The sequence below is a fragment of the Lepisosteus oculatus genome, chromosome 7 (assembly GCF_040954835.1).
Source record: "Lepisosteus oculatus isolate fLepOcu1 chromosome 7, fLepOcu1.hap2, whole genome shotgun sequence".
Lineage (NCBI taxonomy): Eukaryota > Metazoa > Chordata > Actinopteri > Semionotiformes > Lepisosteidae > Lepisosteus > Lepisosteus oculatus.
Window position 1 is genome coordinate 18,156,916 of NC_090702.1, and position 22,669 is coordinate 18,179,584.

Here is a 22,669-nt window from a genome sequence, read left to right on the forward strand (position 1 = left end):
AAAATTTGGTCAGGTGACTGAAAATGGCAGGTCATTCCCCACACGCTTTTGAGGAAAATGGTTCTTAGAGGAACCACTATGTTGTTTCTATCTGTTTCCCTCTTATAGTACTGTTTAAGAGGGCATTAATATTTCAGGAGATTTCAGTACACATCATTTACGTTAGATGTGAAGAAGCAATAAAAAGGGAAAATGTTAGAATATAATAGTTAATATTACAGACTTTAAATTAAGGATTGTTATGTTAAAATTGACAGACATAATTGAAAGACACCATTTAATATACTGTTTCTTGTGGGGGGCTGTGTTAGGTTGTTGGCTGCAAAGGAACAAGTAAAGATCAATTCCTTTCTGAAAAGAAGAAAGAACTCATAAGTGTTTCCATCAACGTTTCAGCATGCAATGTTCCTCTTTAGGTTTTAGGTACAGTTTTCGTTAGGGTAAAAAAGGTATTGCTGCTCTGGAATTATTTTGAGAAAAGCAACCAAATGCATTCCTGGACATAAAGGAAATTCCTGCACTTATAGGGTAAAAGAACTGAACCTTTTTCATTTTTAACTCGGAAAAAAAAGGTACGGTAGATCTTTTCACAAAGTTTTGTGGGAGGATGGGACATGCGACCAAACCATATTGTTGAAGACAATATCTTGACTTCCTTCAAAAAATGGCTGGAAGAGAACCTTGGGAAAATTTGGTACTAACACTTAAGCAAATTCCAATGACATATGATATCCCTTGTTTGTAACCTTTCTTGTTATTGTATTTATATACTGTTTGCATATACATTTTACTGACATGCTAAAGGCATTTTGGCATCAGAACTGAGAACTAACTTTTAACTTTAAAGGCCTGTCGGTTAATCAAAGTACCGTTGGCTGTGTTTTCTACTAAAGCTACATTGCACCACTGTTCATTGTAGCATATGAATGTTTATTGGATTAAAAAATATTGAAGCTTAAAATAATAAAATAATATGATACTGAGTTATACAAACTTTAAAAACTTTAGCAAATAAATTGGACCCTATTTTCAATTGCTTGAAGTGGGTTACATTATATTTACTGTACCTGCAATTCAGGAATATATAGTCCTGTTGGAGATTGGAGGCTTTAATGTGCTGTAAAAATCAGAAATTGTAACAGTAAATTGCAAGAGTATTGAGGACATTTAGGAAGCAGACAAACATGATAATTCATTCTCACACATGAGTTCTAAATATATAAAATACATTTTACTGATGTAACCAAAATGTGCGTAACAAAAGCCACGTAATAGAATATACAGTATCTGTGAAACAATCCATTGTGATACAACAGCTGATTGTTCACTCAGGGATTACAAAGTTATAGTTAATAACTTCAGAGTTAAAATATGCATTGATTATGAAGTGTTACAGTCTAGCTTTGTAGGTTCTAAGAAGTCTCATATAACTAAATCACATTTATGTAATTTAGTTATACTGTATGCATTTACTATTGTGAACTAAACATCAAAACATGTACATGCATTTGAAATAATATTTCGAGAATTATGCTGTGAATAATGACATTTTACTAAAATAAATCTGCTTTATGATTTGACCTTCGTGCTAACTGACTGAGCTGGGTTGGGTTGGTCTGTGGCAGGGAGGGTCCTGATGCAGACAGTGGAGAGAGAAAAAACACTTTTGTCTTGCTTTGCCTAGCAGCTTGAGTTGGCCTTACACAGCTCTGCCAAAGCAGCATCTTGCTAACTTTGATCTTTTAAAACAGTCTCCACAGTTTGTCTTCTTGAGGTTCAACCACAAAGTAGACAAGAGAACTCAGTTATTCCTGGCAATAGCTTTTCAAAATATGCTTGGATATTGGATATTTTAGATGCCCACAAAACGAAAGAGTCCAACTCTAATTTCATTGATCAAGCAAAAATAATAGTGGGTTTGCAAACACACGATTTCATCTGTCAGGATGAACATCCTGGGCAGAATTCTGTACTTTACTTACTCACTCTCTGTCTGGCTTACTTGCCATCACATGGTTGTAAAAGTCAGTATGCCACTTAAGACAGAGAGAGATTTCAAGTCAGTGAGTTAACTGGGTTCAAGTTTATGTGGGGTGATATCACTTGTTGGTGATTGGCTGAGATGCTATCAGGTTTGGTTCTGGTACCCACCCTATAGATCGATAATTGGTGGATTTTCCTTTGGGTGATGGATAGTGACCTTTGGTTTTTGGAAAGAAACTAGCCTGAAGATTTGAACTAGCCCATCTGCACTTTATACCATTGATACAGTTTTATGATGTTGCCTCTCTAGCCACATTATGCTGCTGTCTCACAGACAGCACCAGGCTGGGTAAGACCCACAAAGATTATTAGAGATGTTTAACAACATTTAATTCTAAGTGTAATAATAGGCCTTGTTCCTATAGTCTTCATTTTTTTTTAATTTAAAGCTGTCAGTACTGGTATGCATGTCAGTTTCCTCCATGTGGAGATATTTTATTATTCTGTACCATAACTATCTGTAAGTATGCGTCCAGCACATAAATATGTAATCTAGATGCATACAGTAGATTCTACAGCGGCTGTCATGCTGTTAAATGGAAAACTTTACATCAGCAATGCCTAATATGCCTACATATCGGAGGTTACCTACACTTATTTGCTAAATTGTATTTTCTGAAAACTCTAAATTCATTAACTTTTGTTCTTCAAGTCATTTAATTATGTTTGGCAGTACTATATCTTACTTTAACAGTATATATCAATGTAATATACCCCAAAAGCAAATCACAGGTGTACTGTATACAGTACAGTGCCCATAGAACACCTACTGTACACACCCTTTCCAAAGTAACACATTTTGTGGCCTAACAGCTGAAAGCAAAACACATTTAAATCAATTTATTTTACCTTACGTCACATTGTAACACACAACCTCCAAGTGAAAAACATGTTCAAGCGTTCTGAAAAGTAGCTAAAAATGATTACCTAGAAACATTGGTTGGATAAATGTACACACCCCTGTATAACTACTACTTCACAGATGCAGCTTTTCTTGAATTACAGCCATCATTTTTAATTGTTCTAAATACAGCAGCATTTTATCACTAATTCAATTAGGTTTAGTTTGGGTACATGGATAACTTAGCCAAAGTTACCTTTCTTCTTAACTTTTTTCTTAACCCTGACAGTATATTAATTTTCAATTTCCATTGCTTTTAACACCCACTTCTACTCTTCTGACTTGAATTCATGAATAAATTATTATAAAACCATAACACTTCAAAGCTTTCTAGAAAGCCCTCTTTGTGCAAATGTCTCCTGAATGATACCAAGACCTTTTTTGTCCTTGCTGTTTACAATCTGAATCTTAGTTTTTAAAACAGTGTGCTCAGCTGTTGCAAAGAGGCAATCATTGAAGGAATTCATAGTCTCTTGATTTCATTTTAATTTGTAGTGCACTTAGTATAATACATGTTTCTAAAACAGAAAAGTTGATGGCAGGCTATGTCTATGTTTTAATTGCTACTTTAATGTATACTTGTTAACCAAGGCTGTAATTGCTCATGTGAGATGTAAAACATTCACATTTTTCTACACAGTAGTTGTGCTTTAAGAAAGGATAAATAAGGGTTTAAGGGCCCTATACATTATGTAACAAAGTTCATTCTGAAGAACTACTAATCTTATTGCAAAATCTACATAAATGTTACAAATAAGTGGAGGTCTTTCAATCAGTCAGTCTAGCTTCATTGGTTGTAAATTGCTAACCAATCCAAATAAAAATGGCTTGGACTTATATAGCGCTTTTCTGGACACTCCACTCAAAGCGCTTTACAGGTAATGGGGACTCCTCTCCACCACCACCATTGTGCAGCACCCACCTGCATGATGTAAGGGCAGCCATAGTGCGCCAGAAGGGTCACCACACATCAGCTATCAGTGGAGAGGAGAACAGAGTAATAAAGCCAATTCATAGATGGGGATTATTAGGGGCCACGATTGGTAAGGGCCGATGGGATATTTGCCAGGACACTGGAGTTACACCCCTAGTCTTTTCGAGAAATGCTCTGGGATTTGTAATGACCATAGAGTGTCATAACCTCAGTTTTATGTTTCATCCAAAGGACAGCACCTTTTTACCATATAATGTCATTGACTATGTCATTATCCTGAATATTATTATAATCCTGAGCAACCTGATTATGAAGAACCTATGATTGAATGTTGTAGAACTTTATGGAGACATTCCCTATTCAGTGTAGTTACTGACACTTCTTCGAATATTTTGAGAAAACAATCATTATGTAAGAATGTGTTTTGTTTTAATACTGCTGAACACTAATGACAAAATTTGTCTGAATATAAACTCTCCTTTTTTACATTTATCCTCCCTGCCGTCCATCATTTGATCAGGAATATGTGATAAATTTCCAAATGGCATGGCAGATGAAGTGGCCAAAATGATTGTACAATAAACAGCTCTGGATAAGTTATTAATATGTAGTGTAACAACATTTATTATTATGTACAGTAATATCTTCTTTCAATTAGCCTGAAGTAGGCAAAAAACAACTGGCAATTATTGCATTACATACTAGATACTGATTTTTAGAACACTGATTAACATATAGTAAAATCAAAATAAAAAATGCACCACACCATATACTTCAGGGCACATGGACCTAAAGAGAGTTTTTTTTGCTTACTTTTTCTCATGCTATAATAGATTTTTTTTTTCAAAAGAGCAGAATGTATTGTCTACTTTGATTCTTACAGGATATACAGTAAAGTTGAATCTAAAGCCTTACATAACATTAAACACCATTTTATTATTTCTTATTCAATATTTAACATACCTTTACTCTATAAACAGATGTTCTTATGCCCATTGCATTTGCAACAGCACAGAACATACTGTATCTTTAAGGAAGACAGGGTATAATTGGCTTGGACCCATGACTCATTGCCACCACTTTAGCTTTTTGGCAAATCAAAGTTGAGAGGTAAAATAATCTTCAGAATATATTTTCTTTAACCTTTCAGTAGATTGCATCCTAGACTTCAAATGTAATATACTCCAGCATAAGTGCAATATAGCAAGGAAATGAGATTGACTGTTGCAGATTAAGTTCAGTGTGCAGATAGGGACTGTGTATTATGTAGCTGAAGTGGGCTCTTTGAGTAGAATGGTTATATTCATTAGCAAAGAGCAGGAACTCTTATATCTAGGTTTCCTACACAGTAACAAATTAAAGTTTACAAAGATGCAAACCATGGGACATGGATCATTATTTGTGTAACTGCACTTCAAACCTAAAAATGTAAGAAAGGTAACACATTCGATGAAGAGATTTAGCCTATCTACCCCATTTGGGAACTAACCTTTAAATTTTGACCTGAAGTACTGAAATACTAAAATAATGCCAAATTTCTGCACTGATTTTATACCATCAGCATTGCTGAAAACAGGCTATGCTTTTAGTTATGAAACTGTCTTAAGGCTAATGAAGGTGGAGTAGCTTTCTTAGCTTTCACTGACGCAGAAAAACAATGTGTGTCATACAAATTGTGATCATTCCTCATTTTTCTAATAATACCTGAACTCTCCTGTCTATGGATGTTCTTGAGGCGCTTTAATCTGTGTTACCTGACAAGCTGCAGGGGAAAAAGGTGCCATCTGTGTTCTCATCCAGAAAGCCAACATTTGAACCTGTACTGTTCATTGTACTACATTTTTAGTTTTTGCATATTGTTGATTGAAAGCCTGATTTTAATGCATCTGGTTTGTCTTAATAATCTCTTTACACTTATGGTAAATAAACAAAATAAAGAAATAGCTGAGGTGAAATGTTGGATATGCACAAAACCGTTCTGTTTGAAAATAAAATATTAAAATAATGAACATTGCAGTTAATGCTAGATACTTAAAAGCTTGTGGTTAATAGGTTGTCGCTGAACAATTATCCTTGCACGTTCTTGTTGTCAGAATTCACGTCCATTTTAAAATCCTGCTTTTGCTCAAGGCTCCTCATAGTATGTTTCCTCATTACCTGGATGATATGTTTCATGTTTTCTTTATTCCATGTAACATTTACCCAGCTGAATCTGACATTACATGTGTTGACATGGTCTTTGTTGTTATACCACAAATATCTAGCACAGGCTTACTGAGTAACTCAGATAGCAATAGTAGCTGACATGACTGCAATGATGATTGCTTCAAGTGTGGGTCATATCAGAAGCTGATTATGACTGGGATTTCCCAGCTGCATTGTACAATTGGTTGGGCACTGATGGGGGTACTGTGAGATTAATTATCTAGGGCTCTTTCAGTTCTCAGCAACACTGTGATCCCACCTGTCAGTAAGAGATGCATCACTCTTTCAATCAGTGCTCAACCTTTGGTATGGCACTGTGTTGTTAAAAGATAAGTTGTTTGAAGGTTGGTGGGACTTAAGAAATCTTGTCATTGCTAATTTATTTCAGGTGTTTAGAAATTGATAACTTACTATAGTATTAAATTATTTAAGAAAATGGTTTAAAATGAAATATACTGCATGTACTACATACTGTATACACACATATATATATATAGTATATGCAAAATAATATTTGTTTTAAATACTGTACACAATACAGTATATATCTACAGTTTATATCTATACCTAGCCTGGCTGAATAGGGTTCTCCAGGATCAGACTCATGTTCAACTGCATACTTGAAGTTATGTTGGGTACACTGAATGATATAAAATTGCAGCTTTAAGAAGGAAACTGTAAAACATCCAAAAACAGGATGCCTTTAACATATATATACTGTATATGTTTTAGAACCACTTAACAGACATCAGTGTAACATAGCCAACATCCTCATATTATCTTTTGCCTCTATTTCTCAAGAGTTCTCCATCTTGCAAGAAGTTCAGTTTAGGGGTCTAGTCTAGTCAAACCCCCAATAGAATGCTGTATGTATCAGTGGCATGTGTTTTTGAAAAAAAAACTCTATCTTGAAATACCCATTTGTAATCAACCTGGAAATTCCTGGGTCCCTCTCAGTTGTTATGGTAATATGCCTATCATCTATTAGTGATGCTGAAAGCTATTCCAATGAAAGGAATGCTTCTTACCTCCTGGTAAACGCATTCTGCTTAGGGCATTCACACTTGCCTAGTTTATACTGGAACTTGCAGTCATAGACACCTAACGCTAGACTCAGTGTTGAATTCTAGCCAAAGCCATTAGTATAAATGGTTTCCATTCATTTAGAAGACTTTGGCAAGGTCTGTGTGAGTTTAGCATGTGTTTGCCTAAAAATAAGAATTACACATCTGATCTCCAAAAATATCTTTCTCTATCCGTATTTACTTTTTTTAGCTGATACCAAGGAGTATGCCATATACCATATTGTATCTAGTATCTGAATTTGAATACGCTTTCAAAGCCATATGGAGATGAATCACACATCTTAAACACATGTGGCCATTGCTACAGTATGTACAGTACCAGCACATCAGATAACATGAGAATTGCAGTGCAGCTTGCATGAATACATTTTTGAGCCTTTGACCCAAAACCCAGTGGATCTGCTCCTGATTTGACATTAAATCCTCTATAGGATTTTCTTTCCTGGTTTCCTTATTACCTGCTTTCTTGGAACAGCTCCAAGAAAGATTTCAGTTCAGGAATGTTCTTTAGTTGTGGAGCTTCTTTTCAGGCCCTGCCCTTCTCTCCCATTTGGTGCAGGCTGGATGCATCTAATTCGAAATCTAGGTACTGCATGTATCATTAAAAGCATAAAAAACACACTTGTCTGTCTTAAGTTACATGCTTGATTTAGAGAGCATGTATAAAACATCTTTAAGTTTTCAAGTGTTCCTAGTCACGACATCGGGGTGCATAGATACAGTACATGTGATATTCCCAAAGTGGATTACAAGAAACAAACTCTCTGAGTGTTTGAGGAATCTGCCATGGATCAATATTTATATAACCTCATTTTCAAGTAAACATTGCACAGATCAATTTTTAAAACTGATGGGGTAACAGGCATTGCTCTTTGCTTGACTTTCTCCACATAGGTCACTATTATATTATACTATACTATTACGAGTTGCCCACTTAGAAAAATGAACAGTTTTAATAACCCTAAAGTTTTAGCAAGCAATAGATTTCCTGGCCTTCTTTACTTTTCTTGGCATTGCGAGCCAGTCTTTGGTTAACAACCTTGGAACAGCTTCTATCTCCATGTGGATCTTATTCACTTTCAGCATAACTAAACCACTCAGAAAAAGGTCACTTACTGTATAAACCAATGCCCCAAAGGTCCATAGTTTTTACGTAGTCCCCTGTATATACAGTACAGTATTTGTAGCATTATATCCCAAATGTTCACTGTAGTTTTGTATGCCACACACAGATTTTCTATAGGCTGACTCATTGAATATTAGTAAAGATCCAGTATTAATTTCCATAATGATTTCATTTTCATTTATAAACTGAACAACCAATAATGGCTTTTCTTTGTGATTTGCTTTCTAAAATAAATATTGGGTTGGGTAGACATTCCTATCTTCCTCTATCATACACATGATTAGAATTTTAAATACGACAGCTGTTGTCTCAAGATGGAGATATCAGCAGCTGATTTTATAGCAAAACATTGTCTGAGCATTGAGAATTCAGTGACACAATTATTGATCAACACAAAGATAGCACATTTTGTGAAATTGATGATGAATGAATACGTCTTATTTCCTGAAAGTTAAATAGGCATATGGTATTGAATGTGCTGTGAAAAATAATTCCTTCCAAAAAAGGAGTACCACAAGACTCCACAGGTACTTAATGTTCTAAACAATACATATTTAGCAAAATACAATGCTATTTTTTGACTTTTTTGATATTGCAGGCCATCTTCATGTTTGGCATTGTATTCTATAAAATACATTTTCTTTAACATACCTTACTGTCTGAAACAAATTTATCATTGTCACCAGAGAAATCAATCCAGACATGCAGTACTCTCAGTTCATGTTTTTATTTTATGAACATGAACATTAATGTATTAAAGTAACCATTCCTTTTCCATTTCTCCCTGCCTCCTCACCGCAGTATCTTGTGAGAGATTTCGTTTTACTACAGAGTTAAAGTAATTCTACAAAGACTAGATTTTTAAGGGCATATGAAAATAAGAAAACATGCAAATAAGGGGATATCATTCAATTTGTCTTGCTGAGAATCTTCGTAGCAGCTTTGTTTTTCTCACAACGTAAAACAATAATTCTATCTCCCTTCGTAGACAGTAGTACTGTATGTAGTTATGCTATATTTTCCAGCTTGACAAGTTTCACCTTTACCAGTTTGACCAGTTCTTAACTTTTTGTCACAGAGATATGTTGTGATATATTTTAAAAAAGCAAACTTCTACAGAGCTAGACAGTAAAATCAATTGATAATGCTTAAAATTAAAAGTCATTAAATGAAAGGAAATGTTTAGATATGAGAGGATATAATTTTGAAGGAAGGGATATCATAACACAAATGGACATGCATTAAATAACTGATATTCTTCTTCTCCATCATCATATTCTTCTTTTCATCATTCTTAAGACAAAATGTATTTTAAAAATCCTTGAACCATGAACATTTGAACTCTTCAGAGAAATGAAAAGCTAATGTTTTGTAACATGTCTTTGTTATACATATACATATGACATAAGTACATATACTAAGAACATGTTTTTTTCACAAAAACATCAAATGCAGTCATTAATTTATTTGGTAACAATTTTAATGTGAAATGATCAGATCATATGCAATTTCATATCAAGTTTATTAATCCATTCTTTCTCAAAGACCTTGCATTTATTTAAACTTTATTAAACATTTAAAAAAGTTAAGAATATATAATGTGGCTTTCCAAAACCACTCCTCAAGGCTGCCAATGCATTTTATTTTTTCACAGAGCATACTTAACAACATAATTTATCTAATAATTTACTTCAAAACCAGTTTGATGTGCTTCCAAAGCCTTTAGCACATAATGGATTTCATTAAACGTTTAAGAACTGCAAGGTCTTATCTTTCAAGAATGGATCCATTCAAAAAAAGAAAAGTACTGTTGACATTTTGCTCTATTTGTTCCAATGTCAACACATTGTGCATAACATAATGTGCAACCCTTTAAAAACATTTTGTTTGTTAGGACTTTATTAGGACTACTTTGTTCTATTTTCCTTACTTGCTCTATAAACATGAAAATACTGCATTACATGTTTTGTGGATTTTAATATATCATACACAATTTTGAATTTCTAATCATTGTCCGCAGCCAATTCTGAATTCTAACATGTGATGAAGAGTTAACACAGACTGAAACAACATTGCTTAACATATTCATAATTCTAATAAAAAATATACAGATTTGGGCCTTGGCTGTTGTAAGTCGAGTCACACAACTCACTTTGCTTAGTTTCTGCAAAGTAAGGACCCTTCTTGACCTGCTGGAGCTGTAAAACAAGTCTTGCTTTCATTCACATGGAAAGTTGCGAAAAGCATGTCTGAACATTTTACTTATTACAACTTAATTGCCTCAGTCATTACCGAACCTAGTTGCTATCTTTACAGCTTCAAAAAGCTATAAATTATATGATAATGAAAGCAAAGATAAGACATCAAAAGTCCAGTTTAAACAAGATAGAAATAGAGTAGAGAAGGCGTTACAGTCATTTCTCAGAGAAGGTGTAATTAAAATGTTCAAATTTTCTAGAAATATCCTAAGAGAATGATAAATTGTGAAGATTGTTCTGGCTTCTTAATTCACTAAACCAAAGGTGCTTTACTAAGCATAATGTTAATTCATTTACGAAATAATAAATCTATACATACTGTACATACTGTATAAAATTATCTTTCTCTCAATCTTTCCATATCCCATAAGATCTTAATTGTGCTGCACAATAAAAAAGAGATGTATATTTACATCAGTTTAGACTACCATCAGCTCAAAGAAATGTTTTTTTTAAGAGATACACTGCCAATCATTATGATATAAAAAATATCCCACAGCTAAATTCAGTAAACTTCTATATCTGCACCTCCCACATGAATGCTTTACAGCAAATCTCAAAGAAGGGTATCAGGTTTGGATTAAATCTTCACATAAGAACTTTCATCATGTTTGGTGCCTTTAATTTCTGCTTAAAATAGCTCAATTATTTAGAGACAGACATTAAAAGTTTTTTCATAGTTTATTTTACCGCAGGTGTTCACTGATTTTCCTCTGCCCACCAATCTACCAAGTCTCTCATTAAAACTGGAAGCAACTGACGGCAGCACTTCTGAGATGAAGATACCTTGACGTGTATGCAAATAGGGTGGATGACAATGAAGCTTCTTTTATCTGAAGAAAGACAGACTTTGTAGTTTTTTTCAGTAGTGATGCCAAAAGCAAACTAATGACAAAATAAGTCACTTAAACTCCAACAGGGTGGGATACGGCAAGAAAAACGGCCTAATTAAATTAGATGGTTCTAAGGTGATTGTTTCAGCATACTGCAGAGTCCAAATGTCAAAACCTATCATTTATAATCCTTTATAATCTAACAGCTCTTTACTGTAGAAATATCTTAAATTCCAATTGACATCAGTAACCTAAGGAAAAGTGTGCTAAAACAAATCTGAACTGTGAAGCTTAATTCATTCTAGGATTTATAAGCAATATATTATTTTGATATATTAGAAAAAATGTTGTGAGGACAATTAGTTTTTCATTTATTCTAGATCATTATGTGTGAATATGTAATTGCAAACTACAAGCATCGATAACCTTATTGTGCCTTAACACTGCTGCTTGCAATGTATGAGAAAAATTATGCTTTTATCTTTCTTATATTGTCACATATGTAAAATGAGAAAGTATTACCATTTAGGATATCATTTATTTGTGTCAGGTTAAATATTAATGCTACTTCAACCATTGAGGTGGAATATTATGTAATTTTCTATGGTTTTGTTTTATTATTTTCACTAGTCAGATAATTCCAGTGATTGCCTGGAATTAATACAAGATAAATATATATCAGAAGGAACCACAGACCTTTCCACACATATGTACTTCAGTATTGACCATCATTGACTGTCTGGTAATTGCAGTCTGTTACTAGAATAAGCTGATGATTACTAATGCCCATTGTATTGCACACTAGTCCTTATCACTGTATCCACACTGAGTCAGATTTAATTATTTTAGTGATTACGCATATGTGATTTTTTTCATCTTCTTAAGTGATAAGATTTAGTTCGAATAAACGTTTCTTATCTATTCTGATAACTCAAGAAATATTAGCAGGTATTCAATTAAAAATACTGAGATCAATGACAATTCAACCTAAACCAAGTGATTAAAAACAAGATAGATAAGTACGTGTTTACGTTTTCATTACATAGGAATTAAAAACATCTGCAATTGTTATTATGAGTCCATCCAAGAATACACAGATGTACAGTATACTGCCTTGAATTTGATATATAATTATGTCTAACCACATTTCCTTAGAGAAAGCTTACTTTGCAAAACAAATTTTAAACTGTTTTTGTCATTAATGTGTATTTACTCTTATACACTTCAAGACAGAAAGATGAAGGCTGTTGTCACTTCCAGGAAAGTACTATAATTAACAACACTAAAGCTATTCAAGTGAAAACAATCATACCTAAATTAGACTGCATGAAGGATGGCAATTAACTTACTTACAGTATTTAGTAGATGCTTTCAAATGTTTTTTTACTTTTGTAACATAGAACAAGTATTGTGCAGCACCCTCAATTTAAAACAGCTTCCTAAAATAAATGTGGGCAAACATTTTCTCTCAGAATCTAACACCATTTTAAATGCAACATACTGTATACATTGTATGATAAATGAAGTCATGAAGTATGCAGAACCAATGGTCTAATGGGAGATTGTAAATGATACAAGTACTGTATATTAAATAATTATTCGCCTGAGTCCAGGGTACAGTATGTGTGGAATGGATTGAGCAGTATGCATGAGGAATGTCTAAAAACTGATTATTTGTTTCACTTCACAGGTTCTGGAAATTCAAATTGTGCCTTAGAAAACAAATTTATGATCCCTAAATCCTTTGTTCTGTCTTAAATCATGTAACCAATCTTCAGTTTCCTTAGTCTGAAAGTGCATGTTTACTCAGTTACTGATCTTGATGTACCTCCTAATAAGCCTGTTTCTCTGATGCTTGAATCTGTTTGGAAAATTAATCTTATTTGGTGGTAATTTCCTAAGAAGCTCTTTCTGCATTGACTCCGCAGGTTGCCATGGTTACTAAATGTGTGTGAAGCTTTGCCAATCATTTTCAAAGCCCAATGGAAATGAGAAGTTAAAACTGTACACACATGCACACTGCTGATCTGCAAGATGAAAATGTTTTAACAAATTATTTGGCAAAATAAATATGGAAAGAATAGAATAAATTAATACACTTTAACATAACATTTAGAAGGTATAATCAATTGTTTAGCTTTTACTTGCAACATGTACAGTATGCTCATAGCTTTTATTTAATATTTCAGTAGAGTATGTAGAGTAGACAAATGGGTTGGCCCTACTAATCTTATTCACAATCAGTTATGAAGAAAATGTAGCTGGAAGAAACTCTGAAACCTCAGTCCTAAACAATGAAATAGAATACAACACATAACATACTTGTAAAGGACCAATAAGTCTTAGTGAACAAAATCAGACTCATGGGCTTCTATTTAGAGATAAAGAAATTGTTGTAGATTTTTTGGAGAAATAGCTTTCAGTTGTAGTTGTCAACATTTCTCTCCAATAAAATATATTAGTGTAAAGAAACCCCATCAGGCCTTGGTCAGAACACAGACCTTAATCTGGATTATCTCACATAGCATACCATGGAGGCTGCCACCACCTTTGTTTTCTCAGTAAGGTCTGTGTAAAATACTGAACACAATGATTTAATACATCACACATGTTTATCAACCCTCAACAAGAAAGCTGCAGATCATCTACAGTTTCCATAAGTATTGACAGAGTAAACCACACCTCACCAGGTATAAGCTCACCCTATTACAATAAATCAGGACAGTAAACTTTTCTTTGGGGAGTGCAACCTCTCCTTACTAATAAATAATCATAATTGTCATACATGTACTTAAACACAAGAGCAAGTAGTAATAAATTAGTTGTTTATGATCAAGGCTAATGGGACTGTCCAAACTAAGTACTGATTTCCAGTTTTTAGACTTATAGGCTTGTATTTTCCTGATTATCACGTTTTTGAATTTGTTGAAATTATATTATTTTATTACTTTAAAGAGGCCTGGGGAGAATGGTTAGATATTCCTGATAACATTTAATGACAGCAGAGGTGTAGAATGGCTCTTACTGTATAACAAAATATTAAAGTACTAGGATGTCATTTTTCAGTCAAAAGGCCAGCCACTGAAGTGCAAATAAATGAAATATAACAAAGTCTTTTCTCAGACCTTAAAGCTCTCAGGAAGCACTTAGCACTTCCAATGCTTCCTTTTGATTTGAAATAGAATGTACAGTACAGTACCTAGTACATAAGAGTACCTAGATCCTCTTATGTGCAGCAGTAGTAGATTTGTTTCCAGCATTTTGAAATAATAATATCATATTTTAAAAGAGACACAAGATTATCATGCTTGAAGTGACTCAAAAGTGACTTTCTTTCTTATACTGTATGTTAATATTTGTGATTATTTGAACTATGAATCTCATATTGCTAATGTTAGTAACAGTACGTAAAAAGTACAGTATGAGCTAGATTTAGGTTACTTCCCTTTTCTAAATAATAAATTACCTTCAGATTTTTTTTTCCTCTAAGGGTATTCTGATGTGTGGGCTCCAACTACCCCACAGCCCTGTATTGGATTTGGGGGTTAGAAAATGGATAGATGATACTATTTTGCTAAATACTATCACTCTCTCCTGAAGAGTTTTGATCACAGGCTATAGTATACTTTGAATTGTATTATGGTATCACAACAAAAAGTTTTGACTTGGGAGAGTCTATTGCTTATTTAATTATTTAATTTAATTATTAATTTTCTAATTATGCATTAATTTATAATTATTTAATTAAATAAATTATTCTTGTTTTCTTGATATAATCAGTATTTCCAGCCACGCACTTTGAATAAAAATGTTTCTCTTTCCTTTGGCTTTTCCTTTAATGTCTTTGGGATCAAGATTGCACAGATACCAGCTTTGGAAGCACTTTGCTTTGGTTTTCTTATTGTTCAAAATAATCAGATTCTAAGAATTTAACCACTCTGTTTTTAGGGAAATTGTTTATTCAGTTTTTTCAGCAGCCCTTTCAACCATTTTGAACAGGTTTTCCAGTGTTCATAATAATAATAATAATAATAATAATAATAATAATAATAATAATAATAATAATAATAATAAAATTGTTGACTACATTAGTGTCTTTAAGAATCTGGATACACCTGGCTAGTGTCAACATTTCCAGCTTCAAAGCAAGGTGAGGTTAGATAGGCAGATGTAGGGGGTCTGGATTCAGTGATCAAAGCAATAAAACATTGTTTTACCTTAGTTAAGTTCCTGGTAAATGATTAAGTCTCAATTAATGGTGGAAGAGAGAAGAAAAGGGGGAGACAAGTGGGGTGAAGGGTGAAAGAAGAAGCAAGTGCTCCTTGTTCAGATGGGGAAGACCTGATTGAAATATTTGAATTTAAGTATCTGAACCTTATTAAGAGAGCTTGGTATTCTGTTTTTTTCTGTGTAGAGAATCCCTCAATTAAAAACCAGCCTCTCCTGTATAAGTATATATAATAGGGAAATAGATGTATGTTTATGTTGTGTGTAGTTTGATAAGTATTTGTTTAACCATGTGTGCCTGAATTATTCACAATGTATAATAATAGTAATAACAATAATAATAATGATATTAATTATCATCATCATCATCATCATCATCATTATTATTATTATTATTATTATTATTATTATTATTATTAATAATAATAATAATGATTGTGATCATCAGACTTAATAGGCAATAAGTATTGAGACATACTGTATGCGTAGGAGTGATTTGCTGCCAAGGTCTGGTATGAATTAGATGTCTATCTGTAGAGTTTTGAACTTATTGGGAAGGTTATCAAAATGGGATTTGATGTTACAAAATGGGATTTGAAGGTCGAGGGGATTGTTGAAGAAGACCAGTGTGGCAAAGAACTGGATGGTTCATGGGTGGAGCTGGGAGGCTTTCTGAGAGTATATGCTTATGTCATGTAGTGTACAGGAGCTGTGTATCAATTTCCCCTTGATACAATGTGTGGCTTGCATACAGTATGTTACTGCCATTCTATCTAGGGAAAGTAGTGCTAGAGTACCTTTGACATGTTTGAAAACTTTTTTGTGATTGTCTTAGGAAGTTGGGTGTAACTTCTATTTTATTCTTATCCAGAATGATGCTTAGGTCACAAATTAAAAAAAAGGTTTCTTAGTTTTGAATTAGCAATAGTCTGACCAGTTACTTTCTATAAAATGTCTTTATTATTATTTAATATTTAATATTATTGTCTTTATATTGGTGATCTGTTTTTCTCCTAAGCTGTATTTTTTATATATTTTTAATATATTATATTCATAATATATTTTAAATAGCATTATTTTTGTTTTTTTAGATGCATATGTTAGAGTATGCATTGAGAATAGAAAGTATGGGCAGACTGTGCAACACAATGAGCTAATGAGCTTCTTCTCATTTACACACACATGCCACACACCTATAGTACATTGGATTGGTGTTGCACTACAGGGGAATTGTATTGCTAAAACCTTGGAAGTCCTTGCAATTAAAGAACAGATTTGAAGATATGAATGGAAAGTCTAAGTCCTCCAAGCTTCTGTATGTTTTTAAATGCTCATTAGAATCTTTACATGCTTAAAAGAATGGAACAGTTATCAGAGAGCATAATATTATCAAATACTATAATGGATGAGGACATTGGTGTCATCAGTGTGCAGACAATTTCCCCATGTAAAAGCTAGTGAGTGAGTGATCCTGGTCCACACATGGGAGTCAGACCCTCACTGGTAGATGTAGCAATGAGGAGCTGGTTCTCATGAGGGGACACTGGAGGAAAATAAAGATAAAACCCTGGAAGGGGCAGGTGCCAGCAGCAATCTTGGAAAGGACTGATAGATGCTGCAGACAGACTGTTCAGAGAAAGAGGGACCAGGTCTGTCTGAGTAAGATGTCTGTGTGACTGTTCAAAGAGTGTTGGAGGGAGTAGCAGTCTTGGTAATTTTCATGTTGGCTCGCCAGTTAATAAGAAGGTGGCCAGAGTGTGTCCGGCTAGAAAAAAGTTACTGAGATGAGGTGCTTGCCAATGCTATTTAAATGATGTGTGGAGAGAAGAACAGTAGCAGTGGAGAGAAAAGGAACCTAAGGCGCACAAATAAGAGACCAAAAACACCAGCATTGGTGTGATCATGGTTTATTTTGAAGATCTCGTTACAGCAGGCCCATGGGTGTGTCACATACAGTAGAGTGTATTTTGCAACATGTGCTAATTTAAGTAGCTATACTGTCTATAGAAAGTCTACACACCCTTTCCTACGTGACATTATTTTGTGGCCTAATGGCCTGAAATCACAACACATAAAATTTAATATTTATTTTATCTTTGCCCATTGTAACATAACCTCCAAGTGAGAAACAAATCCTCCAACATATTTATAGTAATTAAAAAAGAAAACCTGGAAAAATGGGTTGTATACAGTAAGTGTACACACCCTTTATTACTAGCAATTACCGTATAAATTAGTTCTGATATAACCAATTGCCTTCCAAATCCCACAACAAGCTAATAAACCTTTGTTCATCTTCATTTGCAGTGTAGTGCATCTCAAACTAAAGAGTCAATGATGGGTACCATTGAGCTCCAGGGTAAAGCTGTGAAAGGGCTCAGGGTAGGAGATGGATATAAAATGATTTCAATGATCTTAAATATCCCTTGGAACATAGTCAAGACCATCATTAAGAAGTGGAAGGTGTATGACACCACCAAAACCTTGCCTAGATCATGTCGTTTCCCCAAAATGGATGACTGAGTAAGGAGAAAACTGATCAGAGAGAACATCAAGAACTTTAAAAGACTTACAGGCCTTTATGTCAACAACTGGTCGATGTGTACATATCACAACAATATTCCAAGATTTCCACAAGCCTGGGTTGTATGATGGCACGAAGAAAGATATTACTCAAAAATATTACTATATTTTACTCACATTGATATTACTCACATTGAATCTTGTTTGAGGTATGAAAACCTGCAAAATGGTATGTTTAGCACAAAACCAATGCAGTACATCACCCACAGAACTCTATCCATACTGTAAAGCAAGTTGGAGGCAGCATTCTGTTATGGAGGTTTCTCTGCCTCAGAGACTAGGGCAGTAGTGAGGGTTGAAGGAAAATTGGATGAAGCAAAATACAGAGGGATTCTTGAAGAAAGCCTGCTACTTTCTGCAAGGAAGCTGAAATTGGGAAGGGATCTTACCCTTCAACATGAAAAAGACCCTAAGCACACAGCCAAAGCAACATGGTATTACTAAAGAACAAAAAGGTAAACGTTCTCAGGTGGACCAGCCACAGCCCTAACTTCGACTCAATTGAAATTTGGTCTAATTAAAGGTTGCGCTCCATCAACAGTACCTCTCGCAGTCTTGCTGAAATTGTACAGTTCTCTAAAGAGCAATGGGCAAACATTGCCAAATCTAGGTGTGCTACATTGGTACCTATCAAAACAGAATTATGTAATTCAAGCAAAAAGTACTTCCACCAAGTACACACGAAATGGGTGTGTATACTTTGAGTCTGTTTTTCTATGTTTTTATTTGTAATTACTTTTCAAAATATTTGAGAATTTTCATCTTTACTTTTTGTGTTATAATGTGTTAATAAAGGTAAATAAATTCCTTAATTTCAGGCTCTTAGGCCACAAAATGCGTAACTTTGTAATGGGTGTGTAGACTTTCTACAAGCACTGTACATGTAAGTTATATGCAGTATACTATATACTGTTTTGTGTTACTGTATAATTGTATTTTGCAAGCCAAGCTAACAAAGACCCCTGCAACATTATACACTTTTATAAGTTTATAAACCTTACTACCGTCTGCACTAATTTTCCTTAGAAAACTGCTACTGTAGATGGGAAATCATTACAGGCTTTACCAAGTTGAAACAAATCTCATTAAGGAGTATAAATACTTCTGTAAAAAGTAATATGTTTATGTTTTTTAAACACGATATCGTATTCATATAATATGAGTACCATGTTCAAAATCTGCAATATTAGAAGACAAATAAATATTTTATATACTTAGCATCAATAATAATAATAATAATAATAATAATAATAATAATAATAATAATAATAATAAACTTTGTTTTATATAGTGCCTTTAAAGGTGGCTTCTCAAAGTGCTTTACAGAATGACAACAACAATAAATAAAACAAATACACAAGATAAAACACAGTAACAATATATAGAGGAGACCGTGGATGGTAATACTAAGAAAAGCAGAGGGGTGAAGAATGTAAGCAGTTAAATAAAGGCTTTTCTAAAGAAGAGGGTTTTGAGTCTGGATTTGAAGGAGTTTAGAGAAGGTAACTCTCTGATAACCTTGGGGAGAGAGTTCTAGAGCTTGGGGGCATAACAGGAGAAGGCCCTGTCACCCATACAATGTAGACGGGCTTGGGGGACAGTAAGGAGAGCAGAATTAGAAGAGCGAAGGTTGCGAGGTGGGGAGTATGGCCATAATAGTTCAGACAGGTACTGAGCCATGCAGAGCCTTATAGGTGAGCATGAGGATTTTAAAGTCTACACGGACTTTGACTGGAAGCCAGTGCAAGGACTCCAGGATAGGAGTAATGTGAACACTTGCACTAGACCTGGTCAGGATTCTGGCTGCTGAATTTTGGACATACTTCAGTTTGTTCAGAGTATACTTAGATACCCCAGCGAGTAGAGCATTACAGTAGTCAATTCGAGAGAACACAAATGTGTTGATCAGCTTTTCAGCCACAGTTAGTGACAGCATAGGGCGTAGTCTAGCGATATTTCTGAGGTGAAAAAAAGATGTTTTGAGAGTATGACGCACATGCGGGTTGAATGTTAAGCCAGAATCGAATATAACCCCAAGGTTTTTCATTTTAGATTGAAGCTTAAGTACAGAACCATCTGCAGATAGGGTTACAGGACTGGCTTTACGAAGTTGATGGGGGGTACCAATAAGCATGACTTCAGTCTTGTTGCAGTTAAGATGAAGGAAGTTTTGAGTCATCCAAATTTTTATGTCAGAGATGCAATTAGATAGAATAGAGACAGCCACATCAGTTTCAGGTTTGGTATGGATGTATATTTGAGTATTGTCGGCGTAAAAATGAAAGCTGAGGCCATGTGATCTTAAAAGCTGACCAAGTGGAACCATGTAAATGCTGAAGAGCAAATGGCCCAGTATTTAGCCCTGAGGAACACTAGACTTAACAAGACCAATTTCAGACCTGTACCTATTAAGAGAGACAAGTGACAGCGATCAGTGAGTTAAGATTTGAACCATTTGAGAGCAGTGTCAGAAAACACAGTCTCAAGATGAGAAAGTAGGATGTTATGGTCAACAGTGTCAAAAGTAGCACTGAGATCAAGAAGGATGAGTATAGCAAGAGAACCAGAATCAGAAGCTATTAGAAGATCAAAAGAAATTTCCTAGTTATTACTGTGACAGATTTCTAAATCTATTATCATTTTTGTAGCAGGCGCCTTGTCATGAATAATCATGACATGGGAAAATGTTATTTATTATGAAAATTATATCGTCTTACATATTAATTATGCTGATTCACATTTGTTATCTGCATGGGATTTACTATGAGTCACAGACATGTAGTGTGTTTTGGAAACAAAACAAGCAGGACACCTGGAATACACCGTTTGCACGAAGTTGAAGGTTGATTCTGTTCTATTCCTTTTGTAGAGCCTGAATTAGCACGTAAATGTTCACAGGATCCATGCATAGAGTGATATGTTTGCTTTCTCAAAACAATATATAGAAATTTGAGTTAATTACATAAAACACAGGGGAGGTGCTTTTACAGTACATGTCATAATAAGACTGTGACTGTCTGCATGGGTTAGCTTGCACAGTTGTTGGACCAGAAATATTGTTGACTACTGTCTGGATCAATGAGACAATTTGGGAAGACAGTGTTCCTGGACTGTGTTAACTGACCTTTGTTATTCTATTATTGATTTATGGTGTTTTGGTTCTGTTCTGTAAGTCAAATGGTGCACTCTATCCATCAATTATCAGAAAGCTCTTTATTACTGTTAGGTTTCACAGCTATCCAGAGCAGGACTCGAGTCTGTCATAGAGTACACACGCGGCAATAATTAAGAGACACCAATTAACACACCACAACCAACATGTTTTTTTTAAGGTACTACTACACCTACTCAAAGACCAACATAAACACATGCAAAACATTCAAACTCAACACAAAATGTACCCATTCCCAATTGAACCCAGAACCCGATTCATAACCACTGTACAGTACTAGTGGAGCATGCTCTTCCCAATGGTTGTTACTTATTCTAATTTATTTAATTTGTGTGCATTTACGTAAATGCATCTACATTATGAGTCTGTGAGCCCAGGTAGATTCAATATCCTGGATTTATGTAAAAGTGCACTTGTATTGCCTTTTTAGCTACAAAGATGAATTTGCTCTTGAACAAAGCTTTATTCTGCTTTGAACTCTCTTTGGCTGTGTCTTCACCACCACAGACAGTGTATTTGTTACCATGCTTTGTTAGCTTTTAGATATTCCAAGATCACAAAAATGGCTGCAGTCCTGTGACTTACGATTTTAGAAAAATGGTCCAGAAAAATTAATTCAAAAGTTTTACAATAAAACTGGGGAATAGGGAATAGAATCTAAAAGTAATTTGCTACAACTCACTCCGTGAAAAGATTGAATGACTGAACTCATTTAGTTTGGCAGCTCATACTGTTTAAAATAAAATAGGTACTTATTGATAGGAGATCAAAAAATAATATAAATGTTCACTATTATAAGGAGCTCCATTTATTACAGAAATGTTTTCAGATAGCAGTGCGTAATTACAAGTGTGTAAGTTGATTATCTAAGGAACCTACCAAGGATGGTGCTTATCTAATACTATAATCCCTAGTAATGGCGAAATAATTTCACTTTTTCCTGTGCAGAGTCAGTTATAAGTATAAGTGGTAGACATATAATTTCATATTGATTCTCATAAGTAGTACTCTGAAACCTTCTGTTAGGTCTCTAATTATTTCCTTTGTCATCCGGACAGTATCTTTTGATTCTATCAATTTGATTGAAAAAGTGAATATATAATTCAAACTATGCATTACAGATTAATATATTTTGTAATGCCTACCTAATACAATATGATACTGGTGTACTACAATGCCCTTGGTTGCCAGAATATCCATCAATTAAGTGACACATTGCCTCTAGGCCTACAAAAGTATAGGCAATGATACCATTGAGAGTTTTAATCTGCAATGAACAATATGGCTCCTGGGAAGGAAATC